Source organism: Schistocerca nitens, chromosome 2 (assembly GCF_023898315.1).
Source record: "Schistocerca nitens isolate TAMUIC-IGC-003100 chromosome 2, iqSchNite1.1, whole genome shotgun sequence".
NCBI classification, from domain to species: domain Eukaryota; kingdom Metazoa; phylum Arthropoda; class Insecta; order Orthoptera; family Acrididae; genus Schistocerca; species Schistocerca nitens.
Genome location: NC_064615.1, coordinates 1,204,600,438 through 1,204,618,764, shown reverse-complemented (window position 1 = coordinate 1,204,618,764; position 18,327 = coordinate 1,204,600,438).

The window sequence follows — 18,327 nt, the reverse complement described above, 5'->3', positions numbered from 1 at the left end:
CATTCCGATGCACCTCTGCAGGTTTACTGTATTCCTTGGACCTTCCCATTGACAATGAAACACAGAAATTGATCGGAATTAAATATAAGAGACACAATGCCGACTTAAGTACAGGAAGACTGAGTCTTCCTACTGTCTATGATTTGAGCGTTTCCTGTGTCACCTGTTTTTCATTCCCATGCACCTCTGCAGGTTTACTGTATCCCTCGGTCCTTCCCATTGACGATGAAACACAGGAATTGCATCGGAATTAAATATAAGAGACACAATGCCGACTTAAGTACAGGAAGACTGGGTCTTCCTAATGTCTATGTTTTGAGCGTTTCCTGTGTCACCAGTTTGACATTCCGATGCACCTCTGCAGGTTAACTGTATCCATTGGGCCTTCAGATTGACGATGAAACACAGAAATTGCATTGGAACTAAATATAAGAGACACAATGCCGACTTAAGTACAAGGAAACTGAGTCTCCTTACAGTCTATGTTTTGAGCTTTTACAGTGTCACCAGTTTTACATTCCGATGCACCTCTGCAGGTTTACTGTATGCCTCGGACCTTCACATTGACGATGAAACCCAGAAATTTCATCGGAATTAAATGTAAGAGACACATTTCCGACTTAAGTACAGGAAGATTGAGTCTTCCTACTGTTGATGTTTTCATCGTTTCCTGCGTTACCAGTTTTACATTCCGATGCACCTCTGCAGGTTTACTGTATCCCATGGACCTTCCCATTGACGATGAAACACAGAAATTGCATCGGAATTAATTATAAGAGACACAATGTCGACTTAAGTACAAGAAGAGTTTGTCTTTCTACTGTCTATGTTTGAGCGTTTCCTGTGTCACCAGGTTTTCATTCCGATGCACCTCTGCAGGTATACTGTTTCCATTCGACTTTCCCATTGGCGATGAAACACAAAAATTGCATCGGAATTAAATATAAGAGACACAATGCCCACTTAAGTACAGGAAGACTGAGCCTTCCTACTCTCTATGTATTGAGCGTTTCCTGTGTCACCAGTTTTAGATTCCGTTGCAACTCTGCAGTTTTACTGTATCCATTGGACCTTCAGAATGACGATGAAACACAGAAATTGCATCGGAATTAAATATAAGAGACACAATATCGACTTAAGTACAAGAAAACTGAGTCTCCTGACTGTCTATGTTTTGAGCGTTTACAGTGTCACCAGTTTGACATTCCGATGCACCTCTGCACTTTTACTGTATCCATTGGACCTTCCCATTGACGATGAAACACAGACATTGCATTGGAATTAAATAAAAGAGACACAATGCCGACTGAAGTACAGGAGGACTGAGTCTTCCTACAGTCTATGTTTTGAGCGTTTCCTGTGTCACCAGTTTTAGATTCCGTTGCACCTCTGCAGTTTTACTGTATCCATTGGACCTTCAGAATGCCGATGAAACACAGAAATTGCATCGGAATTAAATATAAGAAACACAATATTGAATTAAGTACAAGAAAACTGAGTCTCCTGACTATGTTTTCAGCGTTTACAGTGTCACCAGTTTGACATTCCGATGCACCTCTGCAAGTTTACTGTATGCCTTGGACCTTCACATTGACGAAGAAACACAGAAATTGCATCGGAATTAAATATAAGAGCCACAGTGCCGACTTAAGTACAGGAAGACTGAGTCTCCCTAATGTCTATGTTTTGAGCGTTTCCGGTGTCACCAGTTTGACATTCCGATGCACCTCTGCAGGTTAACTGTATCCATTGGACCTTCAGATTCACGATGATACACAGAAATTGCATCGGAATTAAATATAAGAAACACAATGCCGACTTAACTACAGGAAGACTGAGTCTTCCTACTGTCTATATTTTGAGCGTTTCCTGTGTCACCAGTTTTACATTCCGATGCACCTCTGCAGGTTTACTATATCCCTTGGACCTTCCCATTGACAATGAAACACAGAAATTGCATTGGAATTAAATATAAGAGACACAATACCTACATAAGTACAGGAAGACTGAGTCTTCCTACTGTCTATATTTTGAGCGTTTCCTGTGTCACCAGTTTTACATTCCGATGCACCTCTGCAGGTTTACTGTATCCCTTGGACCTTCCCATTGACGATGAAAACCAGAAATTGCATCGGAATTAAATATAAGAGACACATTGCCGACTGAAGTACAGGACGACTGAGTCTTCCTACTGTCTATGCTTTGAGCGTTTCCTGTGTCACCAGTTTTACATTCCGATGCAGCTCTGCTGGTTTACTGTATCCCTTGGACCTTCACAGTGACGATGAAACACAGAAATTGCATCGGAATTAAGTATAAGAGACACAATGCCGACTTAAGTACAGGAAGACTGAGTATTCCTACTGTCTATATTTTGAGCGTTTCCTGTGTCACCAGTTTTACATTCCGATGCAGCTCTGGAGGTTTACTGTATCCCTTGGACCTTCCCATTGACAATGAATCACAGAAATTGCATCGGAATTAAATATAAGAGACTCAATGGCGACTTAAGTACAGGAAGATTGAGTCTTCCTAATGTCTATGATTTGAGCGTTTCCTGTGTCAACCAGTTTTATATTCCGATGCACCTCTTCAGGTTTACTGTATCCATTGGACCTTCCCATTGACGATGAAACAAAGAAATTGCATCGGAATTAAATATAAGAGACACAATGCCAACTTAAGTACAGGAAGACTGAGCCTTCCTACTGTCTATGTATTGAGCGTTTCCTGGGTCACCAGTTTTACATTCCGATGCACCTCTGCAGGTTTACTGTTTCCCTTCGACCTTCCCATTGACGATGAAACACAGAAATTGCATCGGAATTAAATATAAGATACACAATGCCGACTGAAGTACAGGAAGAATGAGTCTTCCTACTGTCTATGTTTTGAGCGTTTCCTGTGTCACCAGTTTTAGATTCCGTTGCACCTCTGCAGGTTTACTGTATCCCTTGGACCTTCGCAGTGACGATGAAACACAGAAATTGCATCGAAATTAAATATAAGAGACACAATGCCGACTTAAGTACATGAAGACTGAGTCTTCTTCCAGTCTATGTTTTGAGCGTTACCTGTGTCAGTAGTTTTACATTCCGATACACCTCTGCAGGTTAACAGTATCCATTGGACCTTCAGAATGACGATGGAACACAGAAATTGCATTGGAATTAAATATAAGAGACACAATGCCTACATAAGTACGGGAAGACTGAGTCTTCCTACTGTCTATACTTTGAGCGTTTCCTGTGTCACCAGTTTTACATTCCGATGCACCTCTTCAGGTTTACTGTATTCCTTGGACCTTCCCATTGACAATGAAACACAGAAATTGATCGGAATTAAATATAAGAGACACAATGTCGACTTAAGTACAGGAAGACTGAGTCTTCCTACTGTCTATGTTTTGAGCGTTTCCTGTGTCACCTGTTTTTCATTCCCATGCACCTCTGCAGGTTTACTGTATCCCTCGGTCCTTCCCATTGACGATGAAACACAGGAATTGCATCGGAATTAAATATAAGAGACACAATGCCGACTTAAGTACAGGAAGACTGGGTCTTCCTAATGTCTATGTTTTGAGCGTTTCCTGTGTCACCAGTTTGACATTCCGATGCACCTCTGCAGGTTAACTGTATCCATTGGACCTTCAGATTGACGATGAAACACAGAAATTGCATTGGAATTAAATATAAGAGACACAATGCCGACTTAAGTACAAGGAAACTGAGTCTCCTTACAGTCTATGTTTTGAGCTTTTACAGTGTCACCAGTTTTACATTCCGATGCACCTCTGCAGGTTTACTGTATGCCTCGGACCTTCACATTGACGATGAAACCCAGAAATTTCATCGGAATTAAATGTAAGAGACACATTTCCGACTTAAGTACAGGAAGATTGAGTCTTCCTACTGTTGATGTTTTCATCGTTTCCTGCGTTACCAGTTTTACATTCCGATGCACCTCTGCAGGTTTACTGTATCCCATGGACCTTCCCATTGACGATGAAACACAGAAATTGCATCGGAATTAATTATAAGAGACACAATGTCGACTTAAGTACAAGAAGAGTTTGTCTTTCTACTGTCTATGTTTGAGCGTTTCCTGTGTCACCAGGTTTTCATTCCGATGCACCTCTGAAGGTATACTGTTTCCATTCGACTTTCCCATTGGCGATGAAACACAAAAATTGCATCGGAATTAAATATAAGAGACACAATGCCCACTTAAGTACAGGAAGACATAGTCTTTCTACTGTCTATGTTTTGAGCGTTTCCTGTGTCACCAGTTTTAGATTCCGTTGCAACTCTGCAGTTTTACTGTATCCATTGGACCTTCAGAATGACGATGAAACACAGAAATTGCATCGGAATTAAATATAAGAGACACAATATCGACTTAAGTACAAGAAAACTGAGTCTCCTGACTGTCTATGTTTTGAGCGTTTACAGTGTCACCAGTTTGACATTCCGATGCACCTCTGCAAGTTTACTGTATCCATTGGACCTTCCCATTGACGATGAAACACAGACATTGCATTGGAATTAAATATAAGAGACACAATGCCGACTGAAGTACAGGAGGACTGAGTCTTCCTACAGTCTTTGTTTTGAGCGTTTCCTGTGTCACCAGTTTTAGATTCCGTTGCACCTCTGCAGTTTTACTGTATCCATTGGACCTTCAGAATGCCGATGAAACACAGAAATTGCATCGGAATTAAATATAAGAAACGCAATATTGAATTAAGTACAAGAAAACTGAGTCTCCTGACTATGTTTTCAGCGTTTACAGTGTCACCAGTTTGACATTCCGATGCACCTCTGCAAGTTTACTGTATGCCTTGGACCTTCACATTGACGAAGAAACACAGAAATTGCATCGGAATTAAATATAAGAGCCACAGTGCCGACTTAAGTACAGGAAGACTGAGTCTTCCTAATGTCTATGTTTTGAGCGTTTCCGGTGTCACCAGTTTGACATTCCGATGCACCTCTGCAGGTTAACTGTATCCATTGGACATTCAGATTCACGATGATACACAGAAATTGCATCGGAATTAAATATAAGAGACACAATGCCGACTTAACTACAGGAAAACTGAGTCTCCTTACAGTCTATGTTATGAGCTTTTACAGTGTCCCCAGTTTTACATTCCGATACACCTCTGCAGGTTTACTGTATGCCTTGGACCTTCACATTGACGATGAAACACAGAAATTGCATCGGAATTAAAAATAAGAGACACAATGCCGACTGAACTACAGGAAGACTGAGTCTTCCTACTGTCTATATTTTGAGCGTTTCCTGTGTCACCAGTTTTACATTCCGATGCACCTCTGCAGGTTTACTATATCCCTTGGACCTTCCCATTGACAATGAAACACAGAAATTGCATCGGAATTAAATATAAGAGACACAATGCCGACTTAAGTACAGGAAGACTGAGTCTTCGTAATGTCTATGTATTGAGCGTTTCCTGTGTCGCCAGTTTTCTATTCCGATGCACCTCTGCAGGTTTACTGTATCCATTGGACCTTCCCATTGACGCTGAAACACAGAAATTGCATCGGATTTAAATATAAGAGACATAATGCCGACATAAGTACAGGAAGACTGAGTCTTCCTACTGTCTATGTTTCAGCGTTTCCTGGGTCACCAGTTTTACATTCCGATACACCTCTGCAGGTTTACTGTATCCCTTGGATCTCACTATTGACGATGAAACACAGAAATTGCATCGGAATTAAATATAAGAGACACAATGCCGACTTAAGTACAGGAAGACTGAGTCTTCGTAATGTCTATGTATTGAGCGTTTCCTGTGTCGCCAGTTTTCTATTCCGATGCACCTCTGCAGGTTTACTGTATCCCATGGACCTTCCCATTGACGATGAAACACAGAAATTTCATCGGAATTAATTATAAGAGACACATTGTAGACTTAAGTACAGGAAGAGTTTGTCTTTATACTGTCTATGTTTGAGCGTTTCCTGTGTCACCAGTTTTACATTCCGATGCACCTCTGCACGTATAGTATTTCCCTTCGACTTTCCCATTGGCGATGAAACACAGAAATTGCATCTGAATTAAATGTAAGAGACACAATTGCCGACTTAAGTACAGGAAGACTGAGTCTTCCTACTGTCTATGTTTTGAGCGTTTCCTGGATCACCAGTTTTATATTCCGATGCACTTCTGCAGGTTTACTGTATCCATTGGACCTTCCCATTGACGATGAAACACAGAAATTGCTTCGGAATGAAATATGAGAGACATAATGCCGACTTAAGTACAGGAAGACTGAGTCTTCCTACTGTCTTTGATTTGAGCGTTTCCTGGGTCACCAGTTTTACATTCCGAAGCACCTCTGCACGTTTTCTGTATCCATTGGACCTTCCCATTGAAGATGAAACACAGAAATTGCATCGGACTTAAATAAAGGAAACACAATGCCGAGTTAAGTACAGCAAGACTGAGTCTTCCTACTGTCTATGTTTTGAGCGTTTTCTGTGTCATCAGTTTTACATTCCGATGCACCTCTGCAGGTTTACTGTATCCATTGGACCTTCCCATTGACGATGAAACACAGAAATTGCATCGGAATTAAATAAAGGAGACACAATGCCGAGTTAAGTACAGCAAGACTGAGTCTTCCTACTGTCTATGTTTTGAGCGTTTTCTGTGTCATCAGTTTTACATTCCGATACACCTCTGCAGGTTAATTGTATCCATTGGACCTTCAGAATGACGATGAAAGACAGAAATTGCATCGGAATTAAATATAAGAGACACAATATCGACTTAAGTACAAGAAAACTGAGTCTCCTGGCTATGTTTTCAGCGTTTACAGTGTCACCAGTTTGACATTCCGATGCACCTCTGCAAGTTTACTGTATGCCTTGGACCTTCACATTGACGAAGAAACACAGAAATTGCATCGGAATTAAATATAAGAGAGACAATGCCGACTTAAGTACAGGAAGATTGTCTTCCTACTGTCTATATTTTGAGCGTTTCCTGTGCCACCTGTTTTACATTCTGATGCACCTCTGCAGGTTTACTGTATTCCTTGGACCTTCCCATTGACAATGAAACACAAAAATTGCATCGGAATTAAATATAAGAGACACAATGCCGACTGAAGTACAGGAAGACTGAGTCTTCCTACTGTCTATGTTTTGAGCGTTTCCTGTGTCACCAGTTTTAGATTCCGTTGCAGCTCTGCAGGTTTACTGTATCCATTGGACCTTCAGAATGCCGATGAAACACAGAAATTGCATCGGAATTAAATATAAGAGACACAATATTGACTTAAGTACAAGAAAACTGAGTCTCCAGACTGTCTATGTTTTGAGCGTTTACAGTGTCACCAGTTTGACATTCCGATGCACCTCTGCAGGATTACTGTATGCCTTGGACCTTCACATTGACGAAGAAACACAGAAATTGCATCGGAATTAAATATAAGAGACACAATGCCGACTTAAGTACATAAGACTGAGTCTTCCTACTGTCTATGTTTTGAGCGTTTCCTGTGTCACCAGTTTTACATTCCCATGCGCCTCTGCAGGTTTGCCGGCCGCTGGTGGCCGAGCGATTCTGGCGCTACAATCTGGAACCGCGCGACAGCAACGGTCGCAGGTTCGAATCCTGCCTCGGGCATAGATGTGTGTGTTGTCCTTAGGTTAGTTAGGTTTAAGTAGTTCTAAGTTCTAGGGGACTTATGACCTCAGCAGTTGATTCCCATAGTGCTCAGAGCCATTTGAACCATTTGAATCTGCAGGTTTACTGTATCCCTTGGACCTTCCCATTGACGATGAAACACAGAAATTGCATCGGAATTAAATATAAGAGACACAGTGCCGACTTAAGTACAGGAAGACTGAGTCTTCCTAATGTCTATGTTTTGAGCGTTTCCTGTGTCACCAGTTTGACATTCCGATGCACCCCTGCAGGTTAACTGTATCCATTGGACCTTCAGATTGACGATGATACACAGAAATTGCATCGGAATTAAATATAAGAGACACAATGCCGACTTAACTACAGGAAAACTGAGTCTCCCTACAGTCTATGTTATGAGCTTTTACAGTGTCACCAGTTTTACATTCCGATACACCTCTGCACGTTTACTGTATGCCTTGGACCTTCACATTGACGATGAAACACAGAAATTGCATCGGAATTAAATATAAGAGACACAATGCCGACTTAACTACAGGAAGACTGAGTTTTCCTACTGTCTATATTTTGAGCGTTTCCTGTGTCACCAGTTTTACATTCCGATGCACCTCTGCAAGTTTACTGTATCCCTTGGACCTTCCCATTGACAATGAAACACAGAAATTGCATCGGAATTAAATATAAGAGACCCACTGCCGACTTAAGTACAGGAAGACTGAGTCTTCCTTATGTCTATGTATTGAGCGTTTCCTGTGTTGCCAGTTTTATATTCCGATGCACCTCTGCAGGTTTACTGTATCCATTGGACCTTCCCATTGACGATGAAACACAGAAATTGCATCGGATTTAAATATAAGAGACATAATGCCGACTTAAGTACAGGAAGGCTGAGTCTTCCTACAGTCTATGTTTTGAGCGTTTCCTGGGTCACCAGTTTTACATTCCGATGCACCTCTGCAGGTTTACTGTATCCCTTGGATCTCCCTATTGACGATGAAACACAGAAATTGCATCGGAATTAAATATAAGAGACACATTGCCCACTTAAGTACAGGAAGATTGAGTCTTCCTACTGTCGATGCTTTGAGCGTTTCCTGCGTCACCAATTTTACATTCCGATGCACATCTCCAGGTTTACGGTATCCCATATACCTTCCCATTGACGATGAAACACAGAAATTGCATCGGAATTAATAATAAGAGACACAATGTCGACTTAAGTACAGGAAGAGTTTGTCTTTATACTGTCTATGTTTTAAGCGTTTCCTGTGACACCAGTGTTACATTCCGATGCACCTCTGCACGTATACTATTTCCCTTCGACTTTCCCATTGGCGATGAAACACAGAAATTGCATCGGAATTAAATATAAGAGACACAATTGCCGACTTTAGTACAGGAAGACTGAGTCTTCCTACTGTCTATGTTTTGAGCATTTCCTGGGTCACCAGTTTTATATTCCGATGCACTTCTGCAGGTTTACTGTATCCATTGGACCCTCCCATTGACGATGAAACACAGAAATTGCTTCGGAATGAAATATAAGAGACATAATGCCGACTTAAGTACAGGAAGACTGAGTCTTCCTACTGTCTATGTTTTGAGCGTTTCCTGGGTCACCAGTTTTACATTCCGATGCACCTCTGCAGGTTTACTGTATCCCTTGGTTCTCCCTATTGACGATGAAACACAGAAATTGCATCGGAATTAAATATAAGAGACAAAGTGCCGACTTAAGTACAGGATGATTGAGTCTTCCTACTGTCGATGATTTGAGCGTTTCCTGCGTCACCGGATTTACATTCCGATGCACATCTGCACGTTTTCTGTATCCATTGGACCTTCCCATTGAAGATGAAACACAGTAATTGCATCGGAATTAAATATAATAGACACAATGCCGACTTAAGTACAGGAAGACTGAGTCTTCTTCCATTCTATGTTTTGAGCGTTTCCTGTGTCACCAGTTTGACATTCCGATGCACCTCTGCAGGTTAACTGTATCCATTGGACCTTCAGATTGACGATGAAACACAGAAATTGCATCGGAATTAGATATAAGAGACACAATGCCGACTTAAGTACGGGAAGACTGAGTCTTCTTCCAGTCTATGATTTGAGCGATACCTGTGTCACCTGTTTTACATTCCGATACACCTCTGCAGGTTAATTGTATCCATTGGACCTTCAGAATGACGATGAAACACAGAAATTGCATCGGAATTAAATATAAGAGACACAATATCGACTTAAGTACAATAAAACTGAGTCTCCTTACTGTCTATGATTTGAGCGTTTACAGTGTCACCAGTTTGACATTCCGATGCAACTCTGCAGGTTTACTGTACGCCTTGGACCTTCTCATTGACGATGAAACACAGAAATTGCATCGGAATTAAATATAAGAGACACAATGCCGACTTAACTACAGGAAGACTGAGTCTTCCTACTGTCTATATTTTGAGCGTTTCCTGTGTCACCAGTTTTACTTTCCGATGCACCTCTGCAGGTTTACTGTATCCCTAGGACCTTCCCATTGACAATGAAACACAGAAATTGCATCGGAATTAAATATAAGAGACACAATGCCGACTTAAGTACAGGAAGACTGAGTCTTCCTAATGTCTATGTATTGAGCGTTTCCTGTGTCACCAGTTTTATATTCCGATGCACCTCTGCAGGTTTACTGTATCCATTGGACCTTCCCATTGACGATGAAACACAGAAATTGCATCGGAATTAAATGTAAGAGACACAATGCCGACTTAAGTACAGGAAGACTGAGTCTTCCTAATGTCTATGTATTGAGCGTTTCCTGTGTCACCAGTTTTATATTCCGACGCACCTCTGCACGTTTACTGTATCCATTGGACCTTCCCATTGACGCTGAAACACAGAAATTGCATTGGAATTAAATATAAGAGACACAATATCGACTTAAGTACAAGAAAACTGAGTCTCCTTACTGTCTATGCTTTGAGCGTTTTCAGTGTCACCAGTTTGACATTCCGATGCACCTCTGCAGGTTTACTGTATGCCTTGGACCTTCACATTGACGAAGAAACACAAAAATTGCATCGGAATTAAATATAAGAGACACAATGCCGACTTAAGTATAGGAAGACTAAATCTTCCTACTGTCTATGTTTTGAGCGTTTCCTGTGTCACCAGTTTTACATTCCCATGCACCTCTGCAGGTTTACTGTATCCCTTGGACCTTCCCATTGACGATGAAACACAGAAATTGCATCGGAATTAAATATAAGAGACACAATAACGACTTAAGTACAGGAAGACTGAGTCTTCCTAATGTCTATGTTTTGAGCGTTTCCTGTGTCACCAGTTTGACATTCCGATGCACCTCTGCTGGTAACTGAATCCAGTGGACCTTCAGATTGACGATGAAACACAGAAATTGCATCGGAATTAAATATAAGAGACACAATACCGACTTAAGTACAGGAAGACTGAGTCTTCTTCCAGCCTATGTTTTGAGCTTTTACAGTGTTACCAGTTTTACATTCCGATGCACCTCTGCAGGTTCACTGTATGCCTTGGACCTTCACATTGACGATGAAACACAGAAATTGCAACGGAATTAAATATAAGAGACACAATGCCGACTTAACTACAGGAAGACTGAGTCTTCCTACTGTCTATATCTTGAGCGTTTCCTGTGTCACCAATTTTACATTCCGATGCACCTCTGCAGGCTTACTGTATCCCTTGGACCTTCCCATTGACAAAGAAACACAGAAATGGCATCGGAATTAAATATAAGAGACACAATGCCGACTTAAGTACACTAAGACTGAGTCTTTCTAATGTCTATGTATTGAGCGATTTCTGTGTCACCAGTTTTATATTCCGATTCACCTCTGCAGGTTTACTGTATCCATTGGACCTTCCCATTGACGATGAAACACAGAAATTGCATCGGATTCAAATATAAGAGACATAATGCCGACTTAAATACAGGAAGACTGAGTCTTCCTACTGTCTATGCTTTTGAGCGTTTCCTGCGTCACCAGTTTTACATTCCGATGCACATCTGCAGGTTTACTGGATCCCATGGACCTTCCCATTGACGATGAAACACAGAAATTGCATCGGAATTAAATATAAGAGGCATATTGCCGACCTAAGTACAGGAAGATTGAATCTTCCTACTGCCAATGTTTTGAGCGTTTCCTGGGTCACCAGTTTTACATTCCGATGCACCTCTGCAGGTTTACTGTATCCCTTAGATCTCCCTATTGACGATGAAACACAGAAATTGCATCGGAAATAAATATAAGAGACACATTGCCGACTTAAGTACAGGAAGATTAAGTCTTCCTACTGTCGATGTTTTGAGCGTTTCTTGCGTCACCAGTTTTACATCCCCATGCACCTCTGCAGGTTTGCCGGCCGCTGGTGGCCGAGCGATTGTGGCGCTACAGTCTGGAACCGCGCGACCGCAACGGTGGCAGGTTCGAATCCTGCCTCGGGCATGGATATGTGTGTTGTCCTTAGGTTAGTTAGGTTTAAGTAGTTCTAAGTTCTAGGGATCTTATGACCTCAGCAGTTGAGTCCCATAGTGCTCAGAGCCATTTGAACCATTTGAATCTGCAGGTTTACTGTATCCCTTGGACCTTCCCATTGACGAGGGAACACAGAAATTGCATCGGAATTAAATATAAGAGACACAGTGCCGACTTAAGTAAAGGAAGACTGAGTCTTCCTAATGTCTATGTATTGAGCGTTTCCTGTGTCACCAGTTTTATATTACGATGCACCTCTGCATGTTTACTGTATCCATTGGACCTTCCCATTGTCGATGAAGCACAGAAATTGCATCGGAATTAAATATATGAGACACAATGCCGACTTAAGTACAAGAAAACTGAGTCTCCTTACACTCTATGCTTTTAGCTTTTACAGTGTCACCAGTTTTACATTCCGATGCACCTCTGCAGGTTTACTGTACGCCTTGGACCTTCTCATTGACGATGAAACACAGAAATTGCATCGGATTTAAATATAAGAGACATAATGCCGACTTAAGTACAGGAAGACTGAGTCTTCCTACTGTCTATATTTTGTGCGTTTCCTGTGTCACCAGTTTTACATTCCGATGCACCTCTGCAGGTTTACTGTATCCCTTGGACATTCCCATTGACGATGAAACACAGAAATTGCATCGGAATTAAATATAAGAGACACATTGCCGACTTAAGTACAGGAAGATTGAGTCTTCATACTGTCGATGTTTTGAGCGTTTCCTGTGTCACCAGTTTTACATTACGATGCACATCTGCAGGTTTACTGTATCCCATGGACCTTCCCATTGACGACGAAACACAGAAATTGCATCGGAATTAATTATAAGAGACACAATGTCGACTTAAGTACAGGAAGAGTTTGTCTTTCTACTGTCTATGTTTTGAGCGTTTCCTGTGTCACCAGTTTTACATTCCGATGCACCTCTGCAGGTATACTATTTCCCTTCGACTTTCCCATTGGCGATGAAACACAGAAATTGCATCGGAATTAAATATAAGAGACACAATGCCGACTTAAGTACAGGAAGACTGAGTCTTCGTAATGTCTATGTATTGAGCGTTTCCTGTGTCACCAGTTTTATATTCCGATGCACCTCTGCAGGTTTACTGTATCCATTGGACCTTCCCATTGACGCTAAAACACAGAAATTGCATCGGAATTAAATATAAGAGACACAATATCGACTTAAGTACAAGAAAACTGAGTCTCCTGACTGTCTATGTTTTGAGCGTCTACAGTGTAACCAGTTTGAAATTCCGATGCACCTCTGCAGGTTTACTGTATGCCTTGGACCTTCACATTGACGATGAAACACAGAAATTGCATCGGAATTAAATATAAGAGACACAAAGCCGGCTTAACTACAGGAAGACTGAGTCTTCCTACTCTCTATATTTTGAGCGTTTCCTGTGTCACCAGTTGTACATCCCTATGCACCTCTGCCGGTTTACTGTATCCATTGGACCTTCAGAATGACGATGAAACACAGAAATTGCATCGGAATGAAATATAAGAGACACAATATCGACTTAAGTACAAGAAAACTGAGTCTCCTTACAGTCTATGCTTTGAGCGTTTTCAGTGTCACCAGTTTGACATTCCGATGCACATCTGCAGGTTTACTGTATCCCATGGACCTTCCCATTGACGATGAAACACAGAAATTGCATCGGAATTAAATATAAGAGACACAATGCCGACTTAACTACAGGAAGACTGAGTCTTCCTAATGTCTATATTTTGAGCGTTTCCTGTGTCACCAGTTGTACATCCCTATGCACCTCTGCCGGTTTACTGTATCCATTGGACCTTCAGAATGACGATGAAACACAGAAATTGCATCGGAATGAAATATAAGAGACACAATATCGACTTAAGTACAAGAAAACTGAGTCTCCTTACTGTCTATGCTTTGAGCGTTTTCAGGGTCACCAGTTTGACATTCCGATGCACATCTGCAGGTTTACTGTATCCCATGGACCTTCCCATTGACGATGAAACACAGAAATTGCATCGGAATTAAATATAAGAGACACAATGCCGACTTAACTACAGGAAGACTGAGTCTTCCTACTGTCTATATTTTGAGCGTTTCCTGTGTCACCAATTTTACATTCCGATGCACCTCTGCAGTTTTACTGTATCCCTTCGACCTTCCCATTGACAATGAAACACAGAAATGGCATCGGAATTAAATATAAGAGACACAATGCCGACTTAAGTACACTAAGACTGAGTCTTCCTAATGTCTATGTATTGAGCGTTTTCTGTGTCACCAGTTTTACATTCCGATGCACCTCTGCTGGTTTACTGTATCCATTGGACCTTCCCATTGACGATGAAACACAGAAATTGCATCGGATTCAAATATAAGAGACATAATGCCGACTTAAATACAGGAAGACTGAGTCTTCCTACTGTCTATGCATTTGAGCGTTTCCTGCGTCACCAGTTTTACATTCCGATGCACATCTGCAGGTTTACTGTATCCCATGGACCTTCCCATTGACGATGAAACACAGAAATTGCTTCGGAATTAAATATAAGAGGCATAATGCCGACTTAAGTACAGGAAGACTGAATCTTCCTACTGTCAATGTTTTGAGCGTTTCCTGGGTCACCAGTTTTACATTCCGATGCACCTCTGCAGGTTTACTGTATCCCTTAGATCTCCCTATTAACGATGAAACACAGAAATTGCATCGGAAATAAATATAAGAGACACATTGCCGACTTAAGTACAGGAAGATTGAGTCTTCCTACTGTCGATGTTTTGAGCGTTTCCTGCGTCACCAGTTATACATTCCGATGCATCTCTGCAGGATTACTGTATCCCATGGACCTTCCCATTGACGATGAAACACAGAAATTGCATCGGAATTAAATATAAGAGACACAATGCCGACTTCAGTACAGGAAGACTGAGTCTTCCTAATGTCTATGTATTGAGCGTTTCCTGTGTCACCATTTTATATTCCGATGCACCTCTGCAGGTTTAAGTATCCATTGGACCTTCAGAATGACGATGAAACACAGAAATTGCATCGGAATTAAATATAAGAGACACAATATCGACATAAGTACAAGAAAACTGTGTCTCCTGACTTTCTATGTTTTGAGCGTTTACAGTGTCACCAGTTTGACATTCCGATGCACCTCTGCAGGTTTACTGTATGCCTTGAACCTTCACATTGACGAAGAAACACAGAAATTGCATCGGAATTAAATATAAGAGACACAATGCCGACTTCAGTACAGAAGACTGAGTCTTCCTACTGTCTATGTTTTGAGCGTTTCCTGTGTTACCAGTTTTACATTCCCATGCACCTCTGCAGGTATGCCGGCCGCTGGTGGCAGAGCGATTCTGGCGCTACAGTCTGGAAGAACGCGACCGCAACGGTCGCAGGTTCGAATCCTGCCTCGGGCATGGATTTGTGTGTTGTCCTTAGGTTAGTTAGGTTTAAGTAGTTCTAAGTTCTAGGGGTCTTTTGACCTCTGCAGTTGAGTCCCATAGTGCTCAGAGCCATTTGAACCATTTGAATCTGCAGGTTTACTGTATCCCTTGGACCTTCCCATTGACGATGAAACACAGAAATTGCATCGGAATTAAATATAAGAGACACAATGCCGACTTAGGTACAGGAAGACTGAGTCTTCCTAATGTCTATGTTTTGAGCGTTTCCTGTGTCACCAGTTTGACATTCCGATGCACCTCTACAGGTTAACTCTATCCATTGGACCTTCAGATTGACGATGAAACACAGAAATTGCATCGGAATTAAATATAAGAGACACAATGCCGACTTAACTGCAGGAAAACTGAGTCTCCTTACAGTCTATGTTTTGAGCTTTTACAGTGTCACCAGTTTTACATTCCGATGCACCTCTGCAGGATTACTGTATGCCTTGGACCTTCACATTGACGATGAAACACAGAAATTGCATCGGAATTAAATATAAGAGACACAGTGCCGACTTAAGTACAGGAAGACTGAGTCTTCCTAATGTCTATGAATTGAGCGTTTATTGTGTCACCAGTTTTATATTCCGATGCACTTCTGCCGGTTTACTGTATCCCATGGACCTTCCCATTGACGATGAAACACAGAAATTGCTTCGGAATTAAATATAAGAGGCATAATGCCGACTTAAGTACAGGAAGACTGAATCTTCCTACTGTCAATGTTTTGAGCGTTTCCTGGGTCACCAGATTTACATTCCGATGCACCGCTGCAGGTTTACTGTATCCCTTAGATCTCCCTATTGACGATGAAACACAGAAATTGCATCGGAAATAAATATAAGAGACACAATTGCCGACTTAAGTACAGGAAGATTGAGTCTTCCTACTGTCGATGTTTTGAGCGTTTCCTGCGTCACCAGTTTTACATTCCGATGCACCTCTGCAGGTTTACTGTATCCCATGGACCTTCCCATTGACGATGAAACACAGAAATTGCATCGGAATTAAATTTAAGAGACACAATGCCGACTTAAGTACAGGAAGACTGAGTCTTCCTAATGTCTATGTATTGAGCGATTCCTGTGTCACCAGTTTTATATTCCGATGCACCTCTGCAGGTTTAAGTATCCATTGGACCTTCAGAATGACGATGAAACACAGAAATTGCATCGGAATTAAATATAAGAGACACAATATGGACTTAAGTACAAGAACACTGAGTCTCCTGACTGTCTATGTTTTGAGCGTTTACAGTGTCACCAGTTTGACATTCCGATGCACCTCTGCAGGTTTACTGTATGCCTTGGACCTTCACATTGACGAAGAAACACAGAAATTGCATCGGAATTAAATATAAGAGACACAATGCCGACTTAAGTACAGAAGACTGAGTCTTCCTACTGTCTATGTTTTGAGCGTTTCCTGTGTCACCAGTTTTACATCCCCATGCACCTCTGCAGGTTTGCCGGCCGCTGGTGGCCGAGCGATTCTGGCGCTACAGTCTGGAACCGCGCGACCGCAACGGACGCAGGTTCGAATCCTGCCTCGGGCATGGATATGTGTGTTGTCGTTAGGTTAGTTAGGTTTAAGTAGTTCTAAGTTCTAGGGATCTTATGACCTCAGCAGTTGAGTCCCATAGTGCTCAGAGCCATTTGAACCATTTGAATCTGCAGGTTTACTGTATCCCTTGGACCTTCCCATTGACGATGAAACACAGAAATTGCATCGGAATTAAATATAAGAGACACAGTGCCGACTTAAGTACAGGAAGACTGAGTCATCCTAATGTCTATGTATTGAGCGTTTCCTGTGTCACCAGTTTTATATTCCGATGCACCTCTGCAGGTTTACTGTATCCATTGGACCTTCCCATTGACGATGAAATACAGAAATTGCATCGGATTTAAATATAAGAGACATAATGCCGACATAAGTACAGGAAGACTGAGTCTTCCTACTGTCTATGTTTTGAGCGTTTCCTGGGTCACCAGTTTTACATTCCGATGCACCTATGCAGGTTTACTGTATCCCTTGGTTCTCCCTATTGACGATGAAACACAGAAATTGCATCGGAGTTAAATATAAGAGACACATTGCCGACTTAAGTACAGGAAGATTGAGTCTTCCTACTGTCGATGATTTGAGCGTTTCCTGCGTCACCAGTTTTACATTCCGATGCACCTCTGCACGTTTTCTGTATCCATAGGACCTTCCCATTGGCGATGAAACACAGAAATTGCATCGGAATTAAATATAAGAGACACAATGCCGACTTCAGTACAGGAAGACTGAGTCTTCCTAATGTCTATGTATTGAGCGTTTCCTGTGTCACCAGTTTTATATTCCGATGCACCTCTGCAGGTTTACTGTATCCATTGGACCTTCCCATTGACGATGAAACACAGAAATTGCATCGGATTTAAATATAAGAGACATAATGCCGACATAAGTACAGGAAGACTGAGTCTTCCTACTGTCTATGTTTTGAGCGTTTCCTGGGTCACCAGTTTTACATTCCGATGCACCTATGCAGGTTTACTGTATCCCTTGGTTCTCCCTATTGACGATGAAACACAGAAATTGCATCGGAGTTAAATATAAGAGACACATTGCCGACTTAAGTACAGGAAGATTGA